This window comes from Alligator mississippiensis, chromosome 2, assembly GCF_030867095.1.
Source record: "Alligator mississippiensis isolate rAllMis1 chromosome 2, rAllMis1, whole genome shotgun sequence".
Taxonomy (NCBI): domain Eukaryota; kingdom Metazoa; phylum Chordata; order Crocodylia; family Alligatoridae; genus Alligator; species Alligator mississippiensis.
In genome coordinates this window covers 119,274,130-119,292,393 of record NC_081825.1, presented here as the reverse complement: position 1 = coordinate 119,292,393, position 18,264 = coordinate 119,274,130, and the positions used below count along the sequence as shown (strand labels likewise).

General features: G+C 42.2%; 1 protein-coding gene across 1 annotated transcript in view; it reads right to left on the bottom strand.

The window, feature by feature from the left end:
* The window catches only part of TNIP3 (TNFAIP3 interacting protein 3), a 139,156-nt gene extending 121,133 nt beyond the window's left edge, over positions 1 to 18,023 (bottom strand). The window contains exon 1 of the mRNA XM_059722089.1: positions 17,928 to 18,023. The gene's annotated coding sequence lies outside the window, so the exon portion shown is untranslated. The remainder of the gene's footprint in view (positions 1 to 17,927) is intronic.
* Between the last annotated feature and the right edge of the window lie 241 nt (positions 18,024 to 18,264).

The following is an 18,264-nucleotide window of genomic DNA, read 5'->3' as shown; positions in this document are numbered from 1 at the left end:
ACACACAGCAGATATAAAATTTGCTGGGTTCTTTACCATCTCACAAGGATGGTGAGAGAGAGGTCAGATTTATCAGCTTTTTAGTAGTTACTACTGCTCACATTTCAAAGTCACTCAATTATATTTATTTGATTTGTTGGAAATCTCTGGCTTTCTTACTGTGTGTGTGCACGTGTGTGCATGTGTGTGCGTGCATGCACACATACACACATCCATATGATAAATATACTATGCATAGCAGCAGTACTAAATTGCATTTGACTGCTCTGCACATGTTGCCTCCTACATTAGAAACAATGTAGCTGCACTGATATGGAATATCAGGTGGGCTAATTAGCTTTGCTGAGTGATATTTTAATTAGTCCAGGCATGACTTTGTTGCTTACAGTTTCAGAGGCAATTTGCATGTAGCATCCTGGCGCTCCTGCTGGACATGATAAGTGTACTGTTTGGACACAGCCATAAAATACTTTCTTCTGTACAAGAAGAGACTGGTAAGTTTGTAGTAGTTGTAAAGTTTTCCCAGGGTGACTTATTTTCTGCCACATATCTTTCCTTAGAAAGTGTCCCCTCCCTTCTCCCCGAGACTCAACAACAGAACTAGCCAGGAATTTTTTGATAACTTTGTTAGAAAACATGGATTTGCTAAACCAAAACTTTTCAGAAATATGCCACTGATTGTGAACATTTTCTCAGGTCCAGGATAGAATTTCTTTCAAAATGAGAAGGGAAGAAAGGGGAGATAGACATCTCCCCGAACCTTTCTAGCAAACAGTCTGATGCTTAGGGCACTCAGCTGGGATTCAGAGATTTGAAATTTTGCCCTGACAATTTCCCAAGGCCAAAGGGAATGCCATGACTACAAAGCTATTGCCTTTTCTGGGGTGGGTGTCTCAGTCTTTCTATCATGGACTGTTCTACTTTGCATAAGTAATTAAGTTCTCCTTGGAACAGGGACTTGAACCTGGGGCTCCCACTTGCACATGTGACTCTAGGGGTCTGAGAAACTTTTACTGACTAAATCTTAGTCAAAACCAGCACATTCACACAAACAGCTTTGGTGTTAATGAACCAGCATTTTCCAAAAAAAAAAATTGAAAAAATGTCCAACTTACTAGAGCAAATTCAGTTCTAGTTCTAGCCCCATCTGCTGCTCTGCTTTCTGCTCTATCTGTGTTGCCTGTCCTCTTCCTGATCTACCACATGCCGCATACAGAGGCTGCCCATGCCACTCTTGGTACACATTTTTATATTTTTAGGATGCTGTATGAGGACCATGAAGGCTGGTCTTCCCTACTATTTCAGGTTCAGAATATTCTGTGGTCAAACTCACAGCATAACCAACCAGCTGCGTAGCTCATGCCATCTACTCTCTTGCTTGCTAATACAAGGACTAAATAAATGCAGAGTAATAACTGAGTAGTAGCATTTCATGTAGATAGTTTCATAGTTGGTAGGGTCGGAAGGGACCTGAGGAGATTGTCTAGTCCGACCCCCTGACGTGGCAGGAAAGAGTACTGGGGTCAAATGAACCTGGCCAGATGTTCATCCAGCCTCCTTTTAAAGACCCCCAGGGTAGGAGCCAGCACAACTTCTTTTAGATGTGCCCACAGTGTATCAAACTAGTGAGCCTCTTCTCCTGTGTGTGGCCTTCCACCAGGGATGGATGTATGGCACGCAAAGCTATGACCCTCTTGTCCTGTTCATCTCAGGTCAGTTTATACCCATGAAGAAGGAAAATTTTGAATTCTCTAAAACTGCTATTATCCTATAATCATACAGGGCGAATAGTCAGAACAAAGGACATAAAGCAGGGCTTCACACAACTCTCCCTGCACTAACATTATAGGATAATCTACCTTTCTTTACTAAATATTTACTACAGTAATACCAAAAGGAGGATCCCCAAAACCAGTGAGTAAAAGCAAAGAAAATGTTAAATAAAATTGAATCTGTCTGTTGCTGAAGTCGCTTAGACATTTCTAACAGCATGTTTTAAATAATATGCAATATGGTTTACATAAAACAGCTCATGAGCAACACTTTTGTACAGTAAACAAACGGTATATTCACCACATGGAATGCATTTCCATATGAATATGGAACTGGCACTTCTCAAAAAAGTTTTGGAGAGTGTCCAGTTGTTGCAAAAGATGCTGGACAAATAGGCTTGAATGTGGAAATCCTTCCTTTTGCTTAGTTTGGACAACAGAAGTCCAAATTTCTATAATGAACCTGGGACTCAACCGCTATCTTAGCTGACCACAGCCTATTTGTAGAGGTAAGTTAGTTTTCTATCCCCACTAAGATCTTGGCTCTTTTGATACAATGCCAGCAAAGACTCGAACAAACAGAATATTATATAGGAGACTTTATGGAGTGGCTATTCACATTCATATGCAGATTAAGTTGTTAAATTATTTTACTACTTCTGAGATTTAACTTCAGCACAGAGAGAAATCTGTGGTCAGCAAATATTAAAAATAATGTACTGAATAAAACAAGCCACTATCTGCTGCATATTAGCAGCTCTCACAAGTGAAATGCTAACAGCTGTGCCTGTGCATCAAATAAATGGAGCTGTTAATGAGTATGTTAGACATTAAATTCCTTTATTTCTTCCAAGAACTTTGTTCAGAAATAAAGCAGATCAAAATTCTCCAAATTTAAAAAAACATCTTTAAATATGAAAATTTCACTATAAAGTTTAAATTAGTAAACTTCTTCCCCAACAAAAAATTGAAAGCTTTCCAGTTTATGTTTTTGTTTCCTTATTCCCCACATCCTGTACTTTCCTCCTCCTCTTCCCTTTTCCCATGGCATAATTTCCATGGCAGGGGGAATTATTCAAAGACACAAATAGCAGTTAAATGTTTCACATTTTCATTGTCTTTTAGTAGGAGTAGATATGTATCAGCCACTTGTATCCAATTCCCTCAGAATACCAAAAGGTAAAAGAAAGGTGGGAAGGAAATGAAAAGGCCATACTAAAACTTTTCAGTAAATCATTTTTGCAAAAGCATGCTAAAATGTTTTGATTTTTTCCAAATAACTCTACTCAGACAAGTCCTCAGACATTACAGTGAGTTGTACATTAGGTTCATCTTACTGATCCAACTTCCTGTCACATTACTCATGTAATATACATTTCTTATCTTCACACTTTCACAAGGAAATATGATGTCAGCTGACTGTTAAGCAAAAATTAAATATGACTGTATATTAGATTTGGCTGGAACACACAATCAAGTATATCACCTGCTACTGGACATAAACAGTCAACTTAATATACTAAATCTGCTTATGGATAGCATTTTTCACATACTTTTTAAATACCATATTATAAAATATATCAATTGATCCTCTCAAAAGCTCTCAGACCTTACCTTTGTGGCACTATGAAAATTGAGAGGACAGATGTGCATGTCTCCTGTAGCACTACAAAAATAGCACGAGTGCTAGAGAAACATTCCTATTTGAAACAGGTACTTCTCTGTAGCACTGTTTTGTAGCACGATATGCAACGTGTGTCCTGTTGCACATAGCAGTGCAGGAGAGCTCTTGATCCTTCAGCATCCCAGAGATCTACTATGCCACCTCCCTTCCTCCCCAGCATGAACATTTGGCCATAGCCTCACTGTTCCTTAAGTCCTCTCTTTTGCTATTTCTGTTGGGTATTAATATGAGTCATTAATATGGAGGCAGACATTTTTTAAAGAAAGTGATTTTCCATGTGTTTACAGCACAAGAGTTGTGTAACCAAAAGGACATATAAGCAGCATCAGGTTGGGATTCACATTTTTCAGATTTACATTGATGTTGATGTCCATAATTGTGTTTAAAAAAAAGCATTTGGGTTCATCTTCAAAAGCACCTTAGGGGGAGAAAAAAATTTGCTATAAAACAAATTTCTTTTGAAGAAGAAGTTAGCATTCATTAGAAAGACAATATGTAAAAATAATCAGAATGGGCCCAATCAATCTATGCCAGGAATGAATTAAGTCAATATGTTTCTTCTGGTATGAATTGTGAAACAGATGCTCAGTTTATGTAAGCCAATTCATCTCCATTGTGGTCAAAGGAGCTAAGTCTCCTAAGACTAGTGGAGAATCTGGCCTCTTAATTTGAGCTCTAAATAATATATTATTAAAGCTTTATTTTTATGAGCAAAGAACAGTACAATTTTGTTAATTAATATAGAAGAAGCAAAGGCCACTGAAATTTGGAAAGCACACCCAGTAAAACAAAAGGTTCGCTTGTATCCATGTAATAAGTTGCTTCACACACCTGATTTTATATTAAAGTGACTCAGGCAAAATATTATCCTGCTTTCTTCATGGGAGTATGGAAGAGATGTGCTTTATCATATATGCGACATGCATGTAGGGCTTTGCTATTTGTATGTATTGGGCTAAATTAAGGATTCTAATGACAGTGAAAATGGGCATTGCTTCAGTTATAGTTTTAATAGCATCAGGTTTGGGTGTGTGTGTATAATTATATTTATTTATTTATGTATTTATTTTTTGCCAAGTGAAGATGTAATGTAGAGTTTTGAAATGCACACTATCATAAATTATCTATTTATCTAACTGGAAGGTACACCGCTTAATTCCCTTGAGTCCCTTTAACTTCACCATGTAGGAAGTGTACAGCAATACAGGACCTACCACTTGAGGTAAAGTCATCCCTGGGCAAAGGTTCTCTGCAAAGGGGATGCAATTGCTAGCATTATCATCACTTTGTTCTCTCCTCCTTATGCACTTGCATGTCCCATTCAGTGTTATAATTTGGACTGGGAGCTCTCAGGGGAGGAACAGTCTTTCTTTCAGTAGGTTTGGATAGCATTTAGGCATGCCCTTTGATGTCAATTGTAAAGTTCCCAGGGATTTCAGTGGCCCCATATCTAAACTGATCCTGCACACATACCATTGATCTAACTGGTGTCCTTAAACGCATGTCATTATAAATTAATTTAACCCTTAAAAGAGAAGGTTCAAGGAAAAAGAGCAACTGAACAGTCTTTTAGTTCTCTGGCAGTGCAAAAAAGTTAAATGACACAAATCTGATTAAGGCAAAGCAGCAATATTAGTCATTACCATTAAATTCAAACATATTTCAAAGCTTAATAAATCCAAAGAAATTTGTTCGCTCTGTTATGCACTCTGCAATGGTAAACAAATAAAGGCTAGCCAAAAACATGTGTGCTTATGGAGCTGGGATTTTAACCTATTGAAAAATTCTTGTATAACCAATGAACTGCTGAAAAGAATTTTCCATGACTGAAATAGCCAGGACTATATTGAGCATTATTTAAAGCTGTCTAATGTCTAAATCATGTAAAAGTGCTCAGTGCACATCAAATGTATTTTTAAGGTTGACCACAATTATAGCATAATGTTATATGTACTAATTTAGTAAAGTATTTGCTATTTCAAAGGCAAAACTCTGAGCCTGGATGATAGTTCTAGTATATCATCTGAAATCTATTTTTCCACTCTATTTGTACTGTTTGAACTACCATTTGCTAAGATTAAAATCTTGACCAGAAACACTGTGCTTTGAAGCCTGTTAAAAACCACGTCTGTGAAGCAGTTTGAAGTGACAATGCCATACCATCTCTACTTGCTTTGTGTTCTTTGTCATATTACGGGGGAAAGGTACTTGGCTGAACAGAAAGAACAAAAGAAAGTCAATAGATTCTCTGCACAAATCTGATTAAGGCAAAGTTTTCCCACTGATGATTTGCTATCTGTGGCATACAAATGATCATTTCTGATTTTTTGAGCATTTTTCTGTTTTCTGACAGCAGGATTGGGGATTTTATAATTGAGACAAGCTTTTAAAAAGAGCTGATCAATAAAAAGAAACCCATGTTGGGGGGAAAAGCAGTGGGGGGGGGGAGGGGGGACAGGACGGGACTGAATTTACTCTAATCCAGCTGGATTGGAAACAATTTATTTTGTTTTTCATTTGCAATTTCCCCCCTTCTCCCCTTCCCTTCTCCTCGTTGTCATTTAAACAGCAACATAAAAAATTATTGTAAAAGGAAAAGGTAAGACAAAGCTATATAAAATCAACAAGCCTAAAATAAAACAATATTAAAATAAGTTAAGTTTTATTCAAAGTATCAGAAAAATGCGTTATAATGATCAAAAAGTAGGCAGGGTGACAACTTATTTCATCAGATGCTAATGAAGCACAGCCTCTGACAAATGAGATTGTTGTTTCATAGTAGCTAGGGTCAGGAGGGACCTGAACAGACCATCTAGCGTGACCCCCTGCCACAGGCAGGAATGAATGCTGGGTTCACAAGACCCCAGACAGCTGATCATCCAACCTCCTCCTGAATTTGCCCAAGGTAGGGGCAAGGACACCTTCTCTGGAAAGTTGGTTCCAGATTTTGGCCACCCTAACTGTAAAATATTGCCTTCTGATCTCTAACCTAAACCTATACTCCATCGGCTTTTGACCATTGTTCCTTGACACCCCAGGTGGTGCTGGGGAGAAAATGGCTCTACCTATTTGCTGTTGATCTCCCCTGATGAGTTTGTAGGCAGCCACCAGGTCCCCCTCAGCCTCCTCTTGCTGAGGCTGAACAGGTTCAAGTCCCTCAGTCTCTCCTCGTAGGGCCTGTCCTGCTGCCCTCTCACCAAGCGGGTGGCCCTCCTCTGAACCCTCTCCAGGCTGGCCACATCCCTTTTGAAGTGCGGCACCCAGAACTGGACGCAGTACTCCAACTGCGGCCTGACCAAAGTCGCATAGAGGGGGAGTATCACCTCTCTGGACTGGCTTGAGATGCACGGCAAGGTATGGCTGGCCTTGCTGGCTGCGGTCTGGCATTGACAGCTCATGTTCATCTTGGAGTCAATAATGACTCCAAGATCCCCTTCTGCCTCTGTCTTTCAAGGAGGGAACTCCCCAGCCTGTATGTATGCTGTGGATTCCTTCTCCCAAGGTGCAGCACCCTGCATTTGTCTATGTTGAATCCCATCCTATTCTCATCTGCCCACTTTTGTAGTCTGTCTAAATCTAGTTGCAGCTTCTCTCTCCCTTCAAGTGTGTCCACCTCCCCCCCACATCTTAGTGTCATCAGCAAACTTGGACAGTGTGCTTTCCACCCCCTCGTCCAAGTCACTGATGAAGATGTTAAACAGTGCGGGCCCGAGGACTGAGCCCTGGGGTACCCCACGGCTCACATCTCTCCAGCTTGAGTACAACCCGTCCACCACTACTCTCTGGGTGCGCCCCATCAGTCAATTTTTTACCCATCCAACTGTGTAGGCATCAATGCCACAGTCACTTAATTTATTGATGAGGATGGGGTGAGAGACAGTGTCAAAGGCCTTCTTAAAGTCTAGAAAGACTACGTCCACAACAACACCATCATCCAAAGATTTAGTTACTTGGTCATAAAAGGCAATCAGGTTGGTCAGGCAGGACCTGCCTTTGATGAACTCATGCTGATTGCCCCCGAGCATGATCTTCCCTGCAGGCCCCACACAGATGTGCTCCTTGATGATTCTCTCCAAGATCTTCCCAAGCACCGAGGTGAGGCTTACAGGCCTATAGTTACTTGAGTCCTCCTTCCTCCCTTTCTTGAAAATTGGGACATTAGCCAGTTTCCAATCCCCTGGCACCTGGCCAGATTACCACAAATGCTCATACAGCTGGGCCAAGGGCTCCGCGATGACCCCTGCCAGCTCCCTCAACACCCTTGGGTGGAGGGCATCTGGACCTGTGGCTTTAAAAATGTCTAGCCCTTCCAGAAGATCCCTAACTACATCTGCACTGACTGAAGGCCCGACAGAGCTATCCCCAAGATTGTCCCTACCTCTGGTAGGTGGGATATCCCAGTCCCTGTTCGAGAAAACAGAGGCAAAGAAACTGTTAAAAATATCAGCTTTCTTGTTACCGTTTGCGTCTTGCAGGGGCCCTACATTGCGTGGTGCTCTCTTCTTGCTTCCAATGTACTTGAAAAACGACTTTTTGTTGTCCTTAATCCTGGACGCTAGCCTGAGTTCCATCTCTACCTTGGCCTTCCTAACAGCCCTCCTACACTCCTGGGCTGAGGAGGAGTACTCCTCCTTGGTGATAGCTCCTCCCTTCCACTGGTTGTATGTCTACCTTTTAGTCCTCAGGCACTGCTGAATGCCTTTGCTGAGCCAAGGGGGTTTCTGAGCACTCTTACCCCCCTTGCTTCTCTAAGGGACTGTTATCCTTTGGGCCTGGAGGATCGCCCCCTTAAGGTACGACCATCCTTCGTGGACTCCCATCTCCTCTACTTTCTGGGCCCTCAGTGCCTCCTCCACTAGTCTCCTAAGCTCACTGAAGTTGGCCCTTCTGAAGTCAAGGGCTTTAGCCTTGGTGTAAACCCTTGACACCCTACGTTGGATAGTGAAATCCAGCTGGTGATGATCACTATTGCCCAGGTAGTCAAGGACCTGCAGTCCCCTCACCAGGTCATCCCCCATGGCCAGGACCAGGACCAGGTCCAGCAAGGACCATGAAAGCTCACACCTCTCTGAACCAGTCAGTACTGATCTAAACTACGCCATTTACAGAAAACTGTGTAACTTAGATCAATTCAACCTTAGGCTTTTTGAATGTCTGTACCTGCCTAAGGGGTACCTTGCCCTCCTTTCTGCTTGACTTCAGACTAGCACAGTTAACCACTTCTGTGCTCATGGAAAAGGTGTTAAAATGTTAATTAATGTATTAAAAATAAAAGATTATTTTTAATTTTCAAAAATCTTATATTTGAAAATTATTGACCAGATCTTCATCTTTAAAAGTAAGCAAGTTGGAATCCAATTATTCATTTTTCCCTACAGGATTTCTAGGGAAATGTCAGCAGCTCTATTATCTTGGATCTATTGCATTGGTTAAAAATGTTCATGGTAGAATGCATTGATGACCTGGCTAGGAAGAGATGTTGCATTTGTCCCAGGGCAAGTTATGTTTCTATTTGTTTTGGAACAGAAAAGCCCCAGGATTAGCATGCACATGCACTTCCTTTCCAATCAGGGTTTAGTGAGCAGATGAATGCAGTGCTGCTTTTCTGCCACTGATTCAATCTTGGCACAAATATTCAGATGCACTTTATGATGTTCCAGGACTAACTGTTACCACTTCCTATCCTTTTTAGGATTTGTCCCAGGACAAAGAACATGGACATCTGAATGATTGCACTGTCCTGGGATAAAATGTTTTCTCTTAGAATAAATGTAATACCTATTTATAGCCAATGACACTCAAATGCAGTGGGATGATGTACTGCCCAATGGTATTCGATCATAACATAAACGACAGTTGACTTTGTACAGCAGTCAGAACTGTATGTAATTTATGTATGTTAATAAGCATGGTGTTTCACTCCTTGGATGTTACTCTATACTTGCTAATTCTAGAAACCTGAACCTGGAGATTTTAGCTCCTAGAAAGTCATAGTTCTAAAAATTGTGCTGAATGAGAATCTGAAAGCAACAATAAACCCTGGCAATTTCCTTTAAAGCCACTATAAGGAAGCGCTCTATCATCTTTCAAATCTGCTATATCCTTAACAGATGCTAAAAAACAAACGAAGCCAGCATATCTCACTCCATATATTGCCGTAACAGAGAATGCCTGTTCTTAAACAGAGACAAGGTATGAAAAGCTTTAGCCTGGACATGACACTTAAAATATACCAGGTAGCTTTCTGTAAGACGCACACAAAAAAGAGCTGTAAAGAATTATTCTATGAAGAGACTTTCTGAGATGTGCCACACAGGGCATGTCCACATGAGCGTGCATGTGCCTCTTGCCCCACCTCAAACCCCTTTGAGATGGGGCAACAGGCACATGCAGGAACAAAAAAAAATGTTCCCCGAGCTGCAAACTTGCAGCGCAGGGAGAAAATTTGACACCTAGATATCCAAGGGTCTAAAAAACGCAAAGTATAAAAAAAGCGGTCCCTGACTATGCCCTGAGACAACCAGAGTCTGAGTCCTCCATAGAGATGCTCTGGCTGCCAGAGCGTCTCTATGGTTGCCCCTCACCCTGTTAATGAAACATGTGGCCGGCCAGGCAGTGTGTTCAGCACCAGGGCTCCGGTGCCAGTGAGTAAGGGGTCGCGGGGCTGGAGAAGTAGGGAAGGGGGAGGGGACTGTGGGGGGGACCTCCGCCGGCCCTGCCCACTCCCGCAGCCCCCCAACCCCTGCCAGGCCCCCCAAGCCCCCCTGACCCCTGCTGGGGCTGACCCCTCCCCCTGCCAGCCCCCCCGAGGCCCCCGACCCCTGCCCTGGCCAGCCCCATCCTCCCAAGGCCCCCCATCCCTTCCCCCCCACCCCATAGCTTAAAAAACCACAACCCCCCCGGCACTTACATCCAGTCTGGCTGCATCCGGCTGACTGGGGCCCCGCCCGCACAGTGTGGGGCAGAGTGACAGACCCAGCAGCCCCAGCCCAGGCCCTGCTGCCCCCCACTGCCCCAGGGGGCTCTGCCAGGAGGCTCTGGAGCCCCCCCACCCCTGCTTCAAAGGTAAGCAGAAGCTTTTTTCCCCCCATTTTTTTCTAGTTTTTTTCTGTTGTTTTTTTTTAAGTGATGGTGCCTGGGGTTGTGGGGGTAGCCATGGGGGCCTGGGGGTGCAATTTGGGGGGGTGAGACTGGGTGGGGCAGCCATTAGGGGGTCTGGGGGAGCGAGGGGTGGGGCAGCCACTGGGGGGGCTGCAGCAATTGGTGGGGGATGGGGCCAAGTGGGTCTTGCAAAGGGGGTGGTAACCCCTGTGGGGGTCATTTGGACCCCATTGGAGGGACCATATCCCTTGTGTAGGGGCTGAATCCCCTGTTGTGGTGCTGAACCCCCTGTTGGGGGTCCATACCCCTTGTTTGAGGGTTGAACCCCCTGTTGGGGGCTAAATCCTGTAGGAGTGCAGCAAAACATGTATTCATGAAACATGTATTTAGAGTTCACTTTATTATTATGATAAGAGACTTGCTTTAACAATGTAAGATGTATCAATAAAACATTGTCCAAATGATCACTGTCTCTGTCTTGCTCTCTCTCTTTATAGTGGTCTTTTGTTTTACTTGTGGAGGAACATGGATTTGGGTGTATTTTAGAGAGTGACTTTGGGCTTTTTTAAAATCAGGGATCTTTCAATTTTCCAATAGGGAACATCAGAATTCCTGCTAGGGAGGCCAGTGGCAGAACCCTGCCTGCTCAGAGCTGGCACCTTGGACCCAGCTGGCTGTGGCTGACCTCCTGGACAAGTAGGGCTAAGAGGACATGCTTTGACAGTTCAAAGCAGGCCACCACATCCGGAACATCTTCCGGGTGATAGCTGCCCAGATGGCCGGGCAGGGGACACAAATGGCAGTAGTGCCACACAAAGGCCAACCCTGCAACCGCAGTCCACTGGCAGCTGGCCCAGAGGGGCAGATGCCTCTACTGGTTCTAAAGTCCCCATCCAAGTCTGGCAGGTGCACAGCAGGTCACAGCCAGGCAGCAGCCCCCACTGCCAGACTGCTGCAGTGGGTAGAGGGTGCAAAGAACTCTCAGGGCTGCTTCAGCAGTCCAGCTGACACAAGGGGTAGTGTCCCCAGGTACCAATTGGCTGGGCCCCAGAAACTCCTGAGAGTGAGTAGCCCTGAGCTATTTGCCAGGGCAGCTTTTTATACTGCTGGGGACAGCACAGGTGCTGGTCCTGAGCTCTAGCTCGCCCTGGCTGAAGATCAGGGAGGAGCCAGGCAGGGTTATTTTGCCCCATGTGGCACAGTTTGCTCCACAACAAAGTGCATGTCTGAGTACGTGTGCTGAAGTGAAGCAAAAAGCCCCAGCTCAAATTTGCACTGCTTCTATTTGAGCTGCTGCAAGCGCACGTGCTTGCATGTGTGGATGCACCCACAATGTCACCAGACACACATCATGGACTTTAGCTAAAGAATCACCATCTCTGCTGGCTTGTGTCACCTTCCCAAGTGACAACTTGGGACAACTTTTTTGTAAGCAGAAAAGGAGCTCAGGGTCTAGGCACAGATACACAATTGTTCTTACGGACTAGAATTCATTAGCAGTTGGGTAGGAGTGTCTACATTAAAATTAGTCAATTGTAGCAAAGGCAAATTTGCAATAGAGATTTGACTCTACAAATGTACTGCATCTGCTATGCATTGCTTAAACGAATGCATTAGCTAGTACAGTGAAAGTAACATTTTGTATTCAATCACATCATTTTATCATATTTGCTCATCTTTGTGTGTTAACAAATTAAATGCAGAAAAGGCACTTTTCTTCCAGAGTCCCATAATAATACTGGGGAAACATATTTATTTTCACTTTCTCTGAATCAATGCTATCCTTTGAGTTGGTATTGAATTTGGGGCCAGAAACACCACTATTAAACATTAGCATGGACTGAGGCTCTAGTCTGGTGGGACTATACCAAGACAAAAATAGTCCTAATCCTCTCTTGTTCTTTTGCTGTGCTCTCTTTTCTAGTGTATTATTGCTAAGAGTAAATTTGCAATGATGATGGCTAATTAATATGTCAAAAGCATATTGTTGATGAATAAGGGTGAGGAAATTAAGCATTGTTTTAATTCCTAACTTTTTCCTAGTCCTGCATTTAACATTTGTTCCCTGATCAATTTACTTAAGATAATTTAAAAGATGATTTATGCTGTTATAATGCTGGATTTAGTAGATAGTAAATATGTTTGCAGATTAATAAGTAGCAGTATATACCTATACTCATATATTCAATAAATTTATTAGCCTCTGAGCTAAAAGGACCCCCATGTACCTCTACATGTGATGAGATATACAAAAAAAACCACAAAACAAAAAATCACATACCAGCCAGAAAGGAGTTCATGAGTTTCAGTTACTCCCTGCCATGTGTGTGCTATGTGACAGGTCTAAAAGGAGGTGTTAAGGGGGGAGGACTACAGTTCACTTGAGGGCTAATTGGGAAACCTGGCAATTTACATGAAGTGTGAGACAGCCTGGTGGGGGCAAATAGCTAACTGAAAATTATGGTCTGCTGGACCTCCTTGTGGGAAGGCAGCCCTGACCCAGTTAAAGAGATTTGTTACCAGGAACCTGTTGGTACAAGCATTAAGACAACTTGCTACAGCTGGGAGCCCTGGTTTTAACAAAGGAAAACACATTGTGAGTCCATGTTCCTCTCTAAATATACTCATTGGGTGGGGAGAGAAAAAAAAACAGGTGTACACTACCTGACAGAGTCTGTCTCAGGGAAGGTAAGCCAGAACTAGGTAGTCCAGATGGGTGCCAACTAGAAGAGCAAACCCTGAGTAGAAGGGCCAAATCTAACCAAGTACTGGAACAGATACCTTATATAACCAATTCCAAGATGACTCTGAATTTAAGACAGAAAAGGACAAGTTTGTTATAATCTTCCACGCATAGAATTGAATGAATAGATTCATAGATATTAGGGGCTGGATGGGACCTGACAAGATCATTAGGTCTAGCCCTCCCTGCACTGGGCAGGAAAGACTGCTGGGGTCAGATGACCCCCAGCAAGGTGAGCATCCAGACATTGTTTGAAAATTACCAGAGTAGGTGTTTGCACCACTTATTGGAGGGTCATCTTAAAATTGTCCCCCACCACTGCTGTAGGGGGGAGGGGGGAGGGAAGGAATAGCAGGGAGGTAAGCAGCAGGGAAAGCAGCTGCAGGGACAAGTGACTTCACCCCCACTCCTTGTCCCTTTCACTTTCCCTCTCCTGACTTGCTCCACTATTGCCGGTCTCTCTCTCATCCATTCACTTGGCCCCACTTGCCACTACTTACCCTGCAGCAGTTCCAGCTACAGCTCCGGTGGTGGTGGCAGCAACCGTAGACTGCTGCGCAGTGTCCCCCATGCTTCCCCCCCTGCCCTGTACAGTCTCCCCTCTTCTCCCAACTCGGCACCACACTATTCCTGTGCTCCCCCATCCCTACATCATGTGGTCTCCTCGACACTGCCCCTGCTGTGTGACCCTTCCCCTCATCATGCAAGCCACCTGGCCCCAAACAGGTAGCAGCAGAGGAGGCAGCAGCTCCGGTCCCTGCCCTGGTATTAAAATCCAAGATGAGTTGTTCCCCCCATCATGGTAAATTGTCTTAGATTCAAGGAAATACAGTAATCCTCTGCAGGGATCAAAACTAACCAAAAAAGTGGCAAGAAGCTGACAGGCTCAGACATGCTGTAACCAGAAGCCCTAATAAAAAGGTGATTAGACATGTACAGCAAGTAGAACATCTTAACTTCATTAAGTTTAGCTTTCGACCTGGAAGAAAATTCACGCAGGATGAGTGGTGCCCAAAGTGGGCCATCAGAGGGCATTGTGAAGGCTGGCCTAACCATACTATAGTTCAGTTATCTTTCTCCAGTGTTACTGGCACACAAAAATCCCTACTTTCATTTATTTCAGTGCACTTGAGACTACTGGAAGTAGCCAAAAGATTAAATAGCTACATGAATAGAAAAAAGTACATCATTTATCCATAGTTCTGAAAACTTGGGAATATAGCAATCAACTATGTTTCCTACTGTTTATAGTTAAATGTGGTATTTCTATTGGTAGGTTTGCTATTTTATTAATAAAAAGAACATGTTTAATACCAAAAAAGTAAGTTAGAGAGTTTACTTCTGGTTAGTGCAAGGGTTATTCTGAGATGCCAGAATTCTATTTTACTGTTAGTTCATTTATCGAATGCTTGTGCCTGTAACCCCATATATTTAACATAGGTGTTTAGTGAATATTTATCAAATACTTTTGAGATCTTTGCATGGTTCAGATCATATAATGATACACATCCAATGTTTACTATTGTTTAAATGGTCCTGAATACCCAGGATTTTAATTTTCTATTCATATCACTACTGCATTGAAAGAACTAGCTTGTTTATGTAAGAGCTTTCCATATGCATTATTGTAATAAACTGTGTCTTTTGGCAATATGCTTTTTATGACTAGATGCAGTTTATAAGGGCTTATCACTGGAAATTGCTAGCTTCAGCAAAGTGTCCGTGGTTTAGCAGTACTGTGGGAATGTAACTTGGGAATTAATGTGGCCATTTGCTGTAGAACTCCGTAACTTATTTTGCCATGGTGAGAAAATAATTTTATTGCTAGTTTTGAGTAGCTACCAAAATTAGTTTCCTCCCTCGAGTGATTTTTTCACAACTTTGATAGTGTCTGCAGCCCCGAGGGGCCATTGCTAAGTTTGGATAAGACATGTTTTAATGAATCTCTATGGATCTATTATAAAAACTTATTTCTGTTTGAGGCCACCTAAATCAAAATTCTACTGTTGCCACAGAGCTAGGAACTTCCAGAAATGCTATTAAGTCAATATAAACATCTCTCAAACCTCAATGAGGTTTTCTAACCCTGATTCTCAGGCTGGGGTGTGTAAGAGCAGACACACCTCTGTTTCCATTAGTACATACTGGCAATGCAGAAGTTTACAGTAAGGCAAAGAAGTTTCAAGGAAAAATATTCAAACTTTTTTTTTAAAGAATCATTTAACTACTTTCTTTCCAGGTACTACCAATTATATTTAAGTGTTTTGCTTAGGAGGGAGAGTGACCGAAATAAGTGTACTGTTTATCCATGCTACTTTGAAAACTCAGGAAAATAGTGATCAGCTAAACGGAAACAGTCAGGGAGCTGTCCTGTCCTGAAGAGAAAGGTACTTAAGATTTATTTGATATTTTTGCTCAACTGATTTGATTATTTTGTTCATGTATTTGTTCAGTTATCACCCATCAAGTCTAATTCCCTAGTTTAAAATGAGCACAGGCTTTTGCCCTCCAACAATTTTCAGTAACGTAATTTTGGCATTTTTATCCAACTCTAAATACCAGGTATTTTTGGCTAAAGAAGGCAGCAAAGGTTATGCCCCTGTACAGAGACGAGGACTTGATGTTGAAGAGACTTATATTTTCTCATATGTAGGTAACCTTAATTAAGAGTTGTAGTTACAGGTCCAGAATCCTGTTAGTTCCCAGAGTAAAGCAAAGTCCATTGACAGACCATTACAGAGTCAAACAAAAGCAGCTGGAATTTCTTCCTAATTCTGAAACCACTTGGGTATCAATTTGTATTAAACATACACAAGAGAATTTTATCACTGTTTAAGAGCCCTTAGTTACATCTAGGCCCAGAAACTAAAGAAAGAGGAGGGTTTTTCCAGTGGTCTAAAAGAGAAATTAATTTTTCGCTATGCAACCGTAGTGCCATCTACTGTGTGAGGCTTGCAACGACACCCACAACTACAACCAGTTTACTAAATACACAGCATTTTCTCAGAGATTTCGCTATAAACACAACTCTTTGAAATAACTCTGCAGCAAGACAGATTTAATATAATCATTTTAGCATCAAAATGTAGATTTTCTACTGTTCATTTGAAAGTTGAGAGTTTGTTATGAACCTCTAGCCATGACCAAATTGACTAATATTAGAAGGCCCGGTTTTCAGCAGGAAAACAATGGAAACTGCTGGCAAGAGAAGGAAGCAGAAAAATTAGGACAGGGGCCTGTTTCACTGCAAGCCCATATAAAATTGCATGGTCAAATGTGCACTTGTACAGACATTCCTAAGTCATTCTCTGGGCTATCTGTGTGTGACTGTTCACCTGCCATCTTTGTGATCAGTAAGGACAAAAGGTAATTTGTAACCCTTATTTTAACAAGTCAGCTCAGGGACCATGTTAAAAATAAAACTCAGCTGTTGTTTCTTAATGAGTCACACCATTTCTCGTAGTAGCTCACCCCTCACTTCATATCTGGCTCTTAATAGAGAAAACTCCTGCTTTAAAAACAAAAAAAGCTTAAGCAATTCACAAGTTAATTAAGTCTGATTTGTAAAGTGCATCTTTCACAATGCAGGAGGGTTTTTTGGATCATCTAATTCAGTTGTAGCATATTATATATCCATCCATCCATCCATGTAAAAACATGGCAGCCTTCCAAGCTGAAGATAAACGCTTGTCCAAACTCAGAGCCTGATTTCTATTCCTCAGGAAGCTGACCGTGCTGCAACAGTCATCCTTTTTTCACCTTGCTTTTTAACCAAATCTGCTTTATGACTGAAAGATGCACAGTCAATCTTGTTGAGGAGTTGTGAGGCTGTTCCCATTGACAACCATGGTAGTTTTGGTATCAACTCCAGAGGACCAGAACTCTAGTGGCTGATGGACACTGGTGAGCACAGGAAAGAGAAGTTTTCCTTATCATCTCTGTTTAATTATTGGAAAAAGCCTGTGGGCCCCCCCTGGCATTCCCCAAATAACCTTTACTACAATTACTAAAATGGAAGATGCAATCTACAATTTTCCTTTTGTAAGGAGATAAAGGATATTCTCAGATCTTGTGGCATGAAGAAGTTTCATCTGTTAAGGCATAGACTGAAATCTCTAGATTGTTTCATTGCAGAGAGAAACTCACTAGGAAATCTTCATGAATGAGCTGAAGCTACAAGGATATTTGGAAAAGCAAAGTTACATTAAAGATTGTATTACATTTGCACAAAGCAAAGTTACATTACTGATTGACTCCTTTATTTTTAAAATTGATTTTCTTAATTTTCCCAATGCTAGAAGGAATGTAGTTTCCTGGCAATGAATGTCAAAAACACAGAAAAATGAGGACATATATGTATATACAGTATTTTAAAACAAAAACAAAAAACAGCAGTTAAAATGTTCCCCTTGTAGTGGGATAGTTTCACTAGAAGACACACTTAAGTTGATTGATCCCTACAGGAATTACCTCTTCTATGTGGGAATATGCATCATTTTCTCAGGAAGCAACTTTTCTTTAAAACAAAGGAAAGCACAACTGCAATTAAAATAGCATGTCTACTAAAATTATAATGTGAAAAAATGTAAACATTGCTACATTTACAGTGCTTATGTGGCAAACTTACCAAACACAGCCCAGCGCATTCAGGCTTGGAGAATCTCCATTGTGATTGGTGGAACCTATCCAATCAGGTAACCATTGAGAGGGGCTTTGTCCTGCCCCTGGTCTGTGTGGGAGAAAAAGAAAGAAAAGAAAAAGCCTCAGACCTGGTTGGAGACTGCACTCTGCTGGTCCAGCAGAACTTCAGGGGGCGGAGCCTCCAAAGAGAATAAAAGGAGCTGCGTGCCCAGCAGGCAGCAGATGCATTGAGGAATGAAGAAGCAAGCAGGGCTAAGAATTACTGGGGACTGCTGCCCAGCAGGCATTTCCAGTTGCCTTGAAGAAGCTCTGAAGACTCCCTT